Raw genomic sequence first — 10343 nt, forward strand, 5'->3', positions numbered from 1 at the left:
TTCTGCCAACGATACATTTCAAACGAGAGGGGAAGGGTTGGGGGAGGGGGGGCGGGCCGGGGCCACGACACACTTAAAAACTTGAAAAGTGATAAAAACAAAATGGGAAAATAGGAGGGGGGAGGGGGGTGACTTCCAATGGAAATAATTCATGTGCTGGTTTAACGGCCGCACAGAGAGGCATTGTGACTCGGGGCTTTTATTTTTTCCCCCCCATTCTGTTCATACCTAATAAATAATTTTGCGACTGAAGTGAGAGCAGTGTGTGTGACAGTTACAAGTCGCGAGGTGCTAAGGTAACAAACAGAGATAAATAAAACGAGCCGGGCAGACTCTGGTCTTCTGGCTCTGAATTATTAAGAAACTACAGGCAAACAGCAGACGGCGAGTGGAGCAAATGAGCAAGCTTTTTGTCTTTTCTGCATCTTCGACATATCTGAGGTTTCAGCACAGACCGTCTCTCGACGTTCTCCTTTTCATGGCATGCTGATTTGTGGTGAGATTTTGACACAAAATAGCCACCAACCACCCACGCGGGCAGGTTCTGATGTATGAAGTGCCTCCAACACATGTCTGCGTCTATGTTTGCAGATGCTTCACCTTATAAAGATTACCTTTGTGGTTCCAATCATTAGGCAGTGATGAATGTTTTCACTGCTGCCTGAGAGAAGAAAGGGAAACAGGAGGTGTTGGGTGGCTTTGAGCATCACCGTGTAGAAACGTTTTACTTTGAAGTGAAATATTACGGACGCACAGGTGGAAAATTACCCATCACACAGGTACAGGTACTTGATTTCAAAGAGTCCAGCAGAAATCTGGATTTGCTGGCTGTTATTTTACAGTGTACTTAGTGTAATCTAGGATAGTCAGAGCGTGCTTGTGCAAAATATTTGGTAGTATAACACAATAGTGTAATTTTAGTATCCATATTGCAGTCTACATAAACAGAGGAAACCACATCAGATATCCACAGAAGTCTAAATATCAAAAATAACTGAAAGTTAAAAAATCAGTGTGCCTTAAAATAAATTAAACAAAACAGTAGCTTCCTGTTATTATAGTTTTCCACATTGGTGCATTCAGCTTTATACATGCGGAGTGGTATATGAGCACACAAAAATCAGAGCGGTAGCTACAGTGCAGGTATTGCGTGTTATCATGTCTCATTTTTGCTTATCTAGTCTCTGGTTTGGGCAAAGTGGCATTTAAGGTTTTTTGTGTTTCTCTTTTGATCAGGAGGCAGTTTTCTCTGAGGTTGAGGTCAAGGGCTGAGTGAAGTGGAGTTCCTCCTAAAGCAGACACTGGAGAGGCAGAGAGCAGAAATAAAACAGTTAACACTTGGAAAAATCCAGTTTTACATTGTTGAGATATCTACAGAAAGGTCTGCAGTCTGTCTCTTCTGTGGTATGTCTGCAATGTTTTTACTGACTCAATAATGGTGTTTTTTACAGTATTACACAGTTAAGCTACGCAACAAGTAAGAACTGAAAACATAAAGCAGCCGACCTCCTCAGCGGCATGCAAGCTCCTCGTCTCGGTACCAGACTGCAGTTTGTTGGTTACATGCAAAAAAATAAAATCTGCTTTTCAGGGTTAATGAAAGCTGTTCTCACACAATACGGGCAAATGAAAAGGAAAAATAAATAGAAATAATACAAATAAGTTTCATGTTTAATATGAAATTTAAAAATTCCAGTTCAGTTTCATTTATTTAACACCAGATGACCATTCATCCCAAAGCATTTTATACTGCAAGGTAACTACATAAAAATATTACACAAGCGTCACATGAGCCCTTAGTGATGGTGGGGAAAACACCCCCCTTTAACAGAAACAAACAGTTAGGGGGTGTGGGGGGAAGTTTACAGAAATAAACAACAAACGGGGAAAGTGCAGAAAATCAAAACTAAAACTGTGGACTGTATAAACAGTAATGCAAACTACCATCAAGTCTTGATCTGGGACACATCCTGATTTTGTTCTGCTAAACACTCATGTCAGTGTGCTGGATCCATTACCAAAATAAAGCTAACGCATTGGGGGGGGGCATCACTTTTAGGAGAGTTTAAGTTAAAGCGATGGCTGAAATCCCTCCTCTGCAGTAACGTAAGTTATTCTTCTGTATTTATTTTTGGGAACTTTTTTTCCCAACAGTGTCTTTATTTATTTTTGAACACAGCTCTGTGTAACAAAACAAGTAGCTAAACTTACATAAACCACAAGCTACATATACCACTGTCGTACATATAACAGCATCAAGGAGAAAACAAACAAAACAAACAAACAAACAAAGGAGGGGGGAGTAACTGTGTGCGACTCTCACCATACTCACACTCACATTTAAATTTGAAAGTAATCGTCCAGTGTTGAGCAATAAACATATTCCCAAATGTCCTGCAGAGGGCCACTTATGAATCGTCCCCAAAAGTCTCCACCAAACAGGGAAAGTTGTTTCTGAAGGAGCCCCAGATGCTATCAAAGCCTCGTTGCTTACCGTTGACTGCATAGGTGATCTTTTCTACGTTAATTCTGAAATCCATTTACCTAAACTGGGTCTGTCCACATCTTTCCAGGCAGTTGCAATCGCTCTCTGGGCCATCAGCAGCCCTATGTCAGCATTTGGGAACCTTTTGGTCTCATTTATACCTGAAACGTGTCTTTGTTTGCTTAGATAATGATACAATAAATATTTTTGGTATCATTTGTTTTTGTGGATAATTTTTGACTCCATTTCCATCTGGGCTATTTTCACATACGTAACTGAAGACACACACACACACACACACACACACACTCGTGTTTAGCATTAGACCTGTTAAACATGAGGGACCATAAATGTGTCAGGAATAACATTTATGATATTTATCATACTGCTTTTCTTATCTTGCTCAAATGTTAAAAGAAAGCATACTAGAGCCGAGCAGAACTCCTCTCTCCTTTGTTTCACAGTGACTTGGCCATGCACCATGGTTTTCTGCCAAATTTACCATTTGAAAAGTCAGAGGATCACCAAAGCTGCTACCGCGACTCCTGAGGGACAGTGGACGCCCGCACCAAATATAATAGAAATCCACCCAATATGCTAGAAAATGTCGGCCTCGCAGAGGTGCTAAAGGGAACAACTGAGGGGATCAGCAGCAGTCAGAAGAATGAATTCTCTGTGGAGCATGTGTGCCTCTGCCAAGTTTAATAGCAGTGCGACCGGTATTTGTGTGGACCATCCCTGAAGCCACGTCAGTAGCATAGTTAGAACTGCAACAGAACACCACAAATACTGAAAATATCCTTTTGCCAACAATAGATTTTCATTTTTCCCCTCTCCTGGTTTTGTCACCCGGCTTAGGTTTCCCCAAAGCACACTCTGTATAAAAGTTTCGCAAAATATAGATTAACAGTCTGCACTACAGTAATGAATCTGCCTGTTTTTAATTGTGTACACTTTTGAATTTTAATAGGTTGAAACACCAACCTCCCTCGAGTAATTTGGGAATCTGTTTTGTCCCTGGAACTACAGCCGTGTCCCAGCCCAGCATCTGAAAGAAAAACACTGCATTAGATAATCGCAGTGCGTCTATTAAAGCCAAATGTGTAGACAAACCCGATGGTGGAGATAATTAAAGGGTAAATTCAGCTCAATATCTCTGAGGGTTTTTTTTAAGGCAGTTAGAAAATGAGAGCACCCTTAAAAGCAAAAACTAAATGATATTACACCGAATGTCAGCAAATGTCAGAGCTTTGAGTGCATCGCAGGCCCAAGGCTACGCTTTTAGACTTTTCCTGCTGTCGAGCTGAAAACAGAGGCAGACGTTAACTCCTTTTTGCATGCCTTGATATTACATATCCCCTCGCCTCCCTGCCAAATATTAGGCTGGAAATGATGGAATATTAGAAATGCTTTTTAAACATTTTCTAGGCGATGACTCTCCAGGCTCCGGCTGCTTGTCTCATACTTGTTAAGACTTCCATAAGTGCACATGGATGTAAGGAGAATACTGCAAGGAGAAGTGGAAAAGTGGAACAGTGTTTGTCAGAGAGATTAAGTTAACATAAACAAGAAAATCGTGTGAGTGAGAAGCAGCTCGCAAACGATTTGGCTGCCGGTCGACATGTAACGTTGACCAGACCGATCCGTTGCGTGGCACTCGGTGAGGAAAGTAAATCTCGCCGGCTCATAGGATTTGACACTGATCCAGGTAAGAAGATGGCAAACTTTCAAAACACAGCAATCCAAACAGCTTTAAAACGTAAGGAGAAAAGCACTGCTAAAACTCAAACTTCCTGACAGCTTATGGAAGAAATGACTCACCCGTGTGGGCTGCCTTTTTTTTTTTTACCTAAACAACTCGGGGTATCCACCCCTAAAGTCACTAATAGTCAGACAAATCAAATCTAAAGTAGAACACGTTATCGCCGTAAATTTTGAAGCCCGTGTTCATAAAGACCCGACGACCTCGATACGGTCCAGCAGTTCTCACAACTTCCATCACAGCTCTGCTATCTCTGCTACACTTTATTGCTCCCAGATGCTATAAAACTCTGCGGCCCTGTTGTCAGCCGAGGTGACGATGAAAATCGCACGACGGCTCCATTCGCACTGACAGTCAGTCAGATCTCGCGTACAGTATCATAAACATGCTCTTATCAGGGCGAGCCGCTGACGGCCTCATTCACAGCGCGTCAGCTGCGCCTCCACTTCACACACACTTTTTCATGCATACCAGGCGTTCTGTTATTGCTCCTGCTGTTTGAAAAATGACAGGCCTGTATTTGTTTTTGCATTTTACATATAATCTGTGCGTGTAGATCGGCATGCACGCAGAAACCTTTGCGTGTGTGTGTGTGGGGGGGTGTTTCTGCACGGATCTGTGCACATGGGAGCGTTTCTCCACAGGACAAGTATACAAATGTGTGTGTGCAGGCATTCTGTTTCCTGTCAGGCTCTGCGGCTCCTTGGAAGCAAAGTCCATCAGGCAGGCAGGCAGGCACTGCTGTGGGCTTATTGAATGTTGGTTCAGGCCTGCAGGGAGGGAACGCTCCAGCTTACTTAATCACAGCACAAATGCCTTTATTCATCTTCAGAACAGTGCAATTAATTTCGGTGCCGGTGTCAGAACCTTTGGGGAAATCTGACCTGTTATTGCCTCTCAGAGTTGTGCGTGTTCTTTCTCTCACTCACGGTACCAGACAGGCATTCAAAACTCATTTCAAGGCTAATGTTATATTCACATTCACAGCTTCAGAGACTCTATAAAGTTTCTTTTGTTTCCTACGTACAATGGAGCCGTTCGTCCGCTGTCGTATAAAGAGCACCGAGCGCCGTTGAATGGAAAAACTCTGCCTCCTAACACCTAAACAATTTTTTTAATTAAAAAATTAAGCTTATTAAAACTCTGATCTGGCTCCAGTAACAAGCACAAAATGAATCCATAACTTGAAATTAAAGCTAGTTTTACTCTCTATTCTTATTTTTAAAAGCTGCTATTAAAAGAGCCAAATCAACAACGCTGTTATGCATTTACCTCTCAGCCATGTCTGTGGATTTAACTAATTTGTTCCTTTTGAAAGAGTTATTTATATATAATACTTGTTTTCCAAATGGCTCTCTGGCATGGCTTTAAACAGTTGGACACCAGAGTTCCTGGGCATAAACTGTGCAGCAGAGAAACCTTCAGTCCTTTTCTTTCCATCATAATAATATCCACAACAATACTTTTTCATTTTATTCTTTCTGTATTTAGTGGTGACTCAAAAAAAATACAAATCTGGGTGATCATTATTTTACATATGGGTGACGTTCGCTGAGCAGGACACGTGAAAGGATGCAGATGGAAAAGTTAGCATAATATAAATGGAAATCCCCCAAAACTGGACTTATAATAAATCTGTTCAAAAAAAACATCCAGTTGCTGCATGTGGTAAATATTCATGCAATGTTTCGCTCAAACTGGCCCAGCCAATACGGAAAACTCTGAGTGTAGTTACAGAAATATGTATACATACACTTGGTTTGTGTCATTAAACCCTAATGGACGCTGCAAGCTCCAGTTTAAGTACAACAGGGTTGTAGGGTAGGTTTGTTTGGATGTAAATGCTTTGAAAGACACAAAATAGCATCCACTCGGCCACACAGCTGTGATAATCAAGATGAGACAAAGTCAGAATACTCACATGATTCATCTTTGTGTCAAAAACGATGCCTTTGAACTATAAAAATGCCTTTTTTCAATCATTCTATTAATATGTTTTGTCTGACATCACTTACTGTCCAAGGCTGTTCTCAATAACACAGCAGTAATGCAAAAGTTTAACACTATTGCCAAATACAGTGTATATGTCATGTACATAATAAGGTCACCCATGAATTTGTGATTATTCTTAAATATTTATTCATATAACTGGATTGAAAATAATTAACATAAGTTTGTTTTGTTTTTTAATGTCATGAGTTGTGCAACATCCATGTTTGGTATATCGATCATATTAATTTCTCTACACATTTCCTGTCATCATCTCCACTCTGACTACTGATGATAACTTAGTGTGCTAATGAATGTATTAATCTCTAATTAAGAGCAATAAAACTGTCAATAAGTTTGTCAAGAATGCCAACCATTAGTGTACATACAGCACAGTAGGGTATTATAACGAACACATAATGAATTTGTGGCTGGTTTGAGGTACAGTGTTTAAAAGGAACATAATGTATATTTTCATCATGTGACTCATTTTGAGTAGTTCTGTGGTTGTCTTTGGAAAACATAAACGAGCATCATCTGGAATTTTGAAATACTTTTTAAACTGATATTGGAAATGGATGTCTAATGGAAAACAAATGTGCCGTACAGCATTCGATGAAATAAAGGATAAATACGTCCCGCCGACTCTCCGTACAAGAATTTCAGCTATTTTAACTGTACGCCATCAAGCACTCAGACTGTCAGAAAACCAGGGCAGCTCCTGGAAATCCCCCTCTGCACACGTCCAGCACTAAAACGGGACGTCTGATGTAAAATGCCTTCAAGCAAAGGGAATCATTCTGGATACCGTTAAACGAAACTTTCCACGCTCACAAACTTTTACAAGTACACGAGTAGAGGAGGAGATCCAGATACGCGAGCTCTTTGAGGACCTCCGAGCGGCTGCGCTGGTTCTCAGAGTGAATCATGACATGGATTGATTTAAACCTGAGAGAAACCAGATGCGACCACAGCAGTTCTGAATAACTGGAGAATTAGAAGACTGCGATTTCTGCCCATACGGCTTCAATAACTGCCATAATAACCAGTGCTCTTATTATTAAAGTACTTCATGAGGGTCATATAAGGGCTTTAAACATGGACATGTTATTTATAGAACATAGTATGCTGGAGTCCATCACAGATAAAGGACATGGTCCCAGTTCATTCAGCGCTAAGGATATATATATATATATATATATATATATACATATATATAAACATATATATATATGTTTGTTATATAGCTGTGATCTGGAGCTAATATGATGCCTTTACATGTTTCTTTCAGTTTGTGTTCAGACATCATGATGATCTGGCCGTCACAAACATATCTACAGACACATTTCACTTGTTCTCATCTAAAAGTAACAATGTTTCTTAGCAGCCTTTTTTCTACATGAAAGTTGTAACTCTGTGATGCAAAGCCACACACGGTTAGCTCCAGACCTTAACTTTAGTTTACTTTGCTGTCACTGCTTTAAATATATTCTACTGATTGTCAAATATGTTGTTTCTCTATTAAATTAGCTTATTTTTTTCCCATCAGATCTTTTAATGTTTATATGGAGTGCACACATATCAACACTGTGAGGTCACAGTTCTGAATTATATTAAATCATCTTTCTGCGTTTGACTTACCTGGGTGGGCGTTTGGCGTCTAACTCCTGGTTGGTAAAAGGTGTGTCAAAGGGCTGGGGCATCTGAAGTACTGCTGACAGCCTCATCGGACTGAACCACATGCTCCGTTGCTTGGGGGGTGTTTGGAGTTTAATTGTTTTGTGTTAGTCGGTTATATGGCAGCCATTTTTGTCTTCCCCTTGTGTGTCACATGGTTTAGCTGAGGATTTAAGCTCCCTCGCGACTCAGTTTGTCTTCTGTTTGTTTGAGGTTCTGTTAAGTTGTTATTTTGACTTTAGTTTGAGTCGACCTCTTTAATTGGTCTGCCTGTTTAAGTTTTTGGCTTTGTTAATTATTTTTCATATTTTTGGGTCAATAAAGCCCCGCCCCTCCCTGGTTCTGTCGGAGGTTTCTTCCTGTTAAAAGGGAGTTTTTCCTTCCCACTGTCACCAAAGTGCTTGCTCATAGGGGGTCATATGATTGTTGGGTTTTTCTCTTGAATTAAACACCTGAGTCCTCTCTGCCTTTCTGTAGTATTTCTGTAGTAGATGGTTGAAAAACAGGAACTTTGCTGTCATTTAACTGTGTATCTGTGGTGCAGTATGAATGGCAAAAGAGTCTTTATCAATAAGAAAAGGTGCAAAACTTCTGAAATTACAGCTAAAAGTTCAAAATTCACTCCCTCCTTTACATTTTTCTTCCTGAGGGCGGGGTCTGACCGCCGGGCCTTATGTTTGACACCATTAATGTAGAGCACGGACGCACTAAGAAGAAGGCGATATTGGACACTGAAGATGGCGCCTGCTCACTTGAATGAATATTGTTTCTTCATAAACCAAAGAAGTTTTCTACCTTCCACGTTTGTTTCCATGCTGCGTTACCAGCTGCACATTTGTTCATGTTTCCTTCACTGAATGTGCCCGTACACTCCTTGTGATGGGCTAATAAAACATATATACTTGATGCAACTTTTGCAAATAAGAGACTTTTAAAAAAATGTAATCGAAGAGTAAAACTCAACCTTGTCTGCAGCCAGAGGTTTCTCTTTTGTTCTGGTAGTGTGTGAGGGAGCGATGTAAGAATACTGGACAACAGTTACTCTGTAATAAACTAATGGTAGAACCAGTTATCAATAACTCTACATCGTAGATTACATAAATTCTGTTAGAATGGGGAAAAATAGGTCTGCGAAAGCAGAAAGGGGTTTAGCCAGTTCCAACTGTAGTTGGTACAGTGAGGCTAATCCACACAGTCTCTGAGGTAAAACCCTCACGGTCTGACTACAGCTCCAAGTATGTCACTAGCTAATTAGCTGTTCCAACACAGCAAAAATCCCCAAGACAGAGCTGGTAACCAAAATTAGCATTACAGGAAAACAGATCCCTGAGCCAAAGCGATGCTACGAGTATGACTGAGAAATGACGCTTTGTTACACAGTAACTGTGGAAGAAAGAAGCGGATTGATAAGACCCAACGAGGATGATTTACTGTATCGCTCGTTGTTGCTTATTATTGTTTCAGCAGCCTCAATTAGCAGAAAGTATATGCAGCTTCTTTTGAAGATGTTAAATATTTGCAGCAGTGATTGAAGTGTTTTCCCGAGGTCCGTACGGGAGCCAGCAGTCGGTTTAGAGAGCTGACAGGACAAATATCAACACGCAAGGAGGGAAAACGTGACTCCTCCTCTGTGACTCCCAGAGGATGTCAAGTGAGACCCTGTATGTGTGTGGTGTGTGTGTGTGTGTGAGTGTGTGAACCTGTGTGTAGCTGTTGCCGCATACACGTGGAGTGTGCGAGCATCTGTATGTGCGTGCACAGCATGTGCGTGCATGCTGTTTATTAATGCGCACAAGTGTCTGCCAAACATCTGGCTTCACCTCAGCGTTTGAACATTTACACAGCACACACAGGTCAAGACAACAACTGCCAAATAAGTCATTTGGAGGGAGTTTATGAAAGTATCAGCATATGTTCCTGAGAGATAATCATTATTTACCCTTCACGTGTTTCCTTCCCCCATCTTCGCCCAAAATCAATTATGGATGACCCCATTTGGATCCACTCTTCCAAACACATTTTACAGCCGAGCTTGTTCAAGTCTCCTAATATTTACATTGTAATGCAAGGTGATCTGACGTTTATGTCCAAACCCACTCAGTCTTTTTCAGACAAACGATTGCCTCGGCAGCGAGCGACCCAAAGCGTACAAAAGGCTTTTTGTCTTGCTGCTGTCATGGCACGGATCCCACTCATTCTGTCGTTTCATTCTAATTATGCAGCTCTACATTTTTTAAATTGCGCCATAAAATGTGTTTCATGTAAAAAGTAAGGGCGCAGAACCCAATTAGCGCTGAAGCAATGAGAAAGCATGCTGTTCCGACTCAATAGAGTCAATTTTAACTGGACGTGGAGGTGTGTGTGTGTGCGTAGGCAGGAGTGAAATGAGCCACATGGGACTTGTCTCCACCTGAATTGATAGAACCACAG

Source organism: Pelmatolapia mariae, linkage group LG15, assembly GCF_036321145.2.
Source record: "Pelmatolapia mariae isolate MD_Pm_ZW linkage group LG15, Pm_UMD_F_2, whole genome shotgun sequence".
NCBI lineage: Eukaryota > Metazoa > Chordata > Actinopteri > Cichliformes > Cichlidae > Pelmatolapia > Pelmatolapia mariae.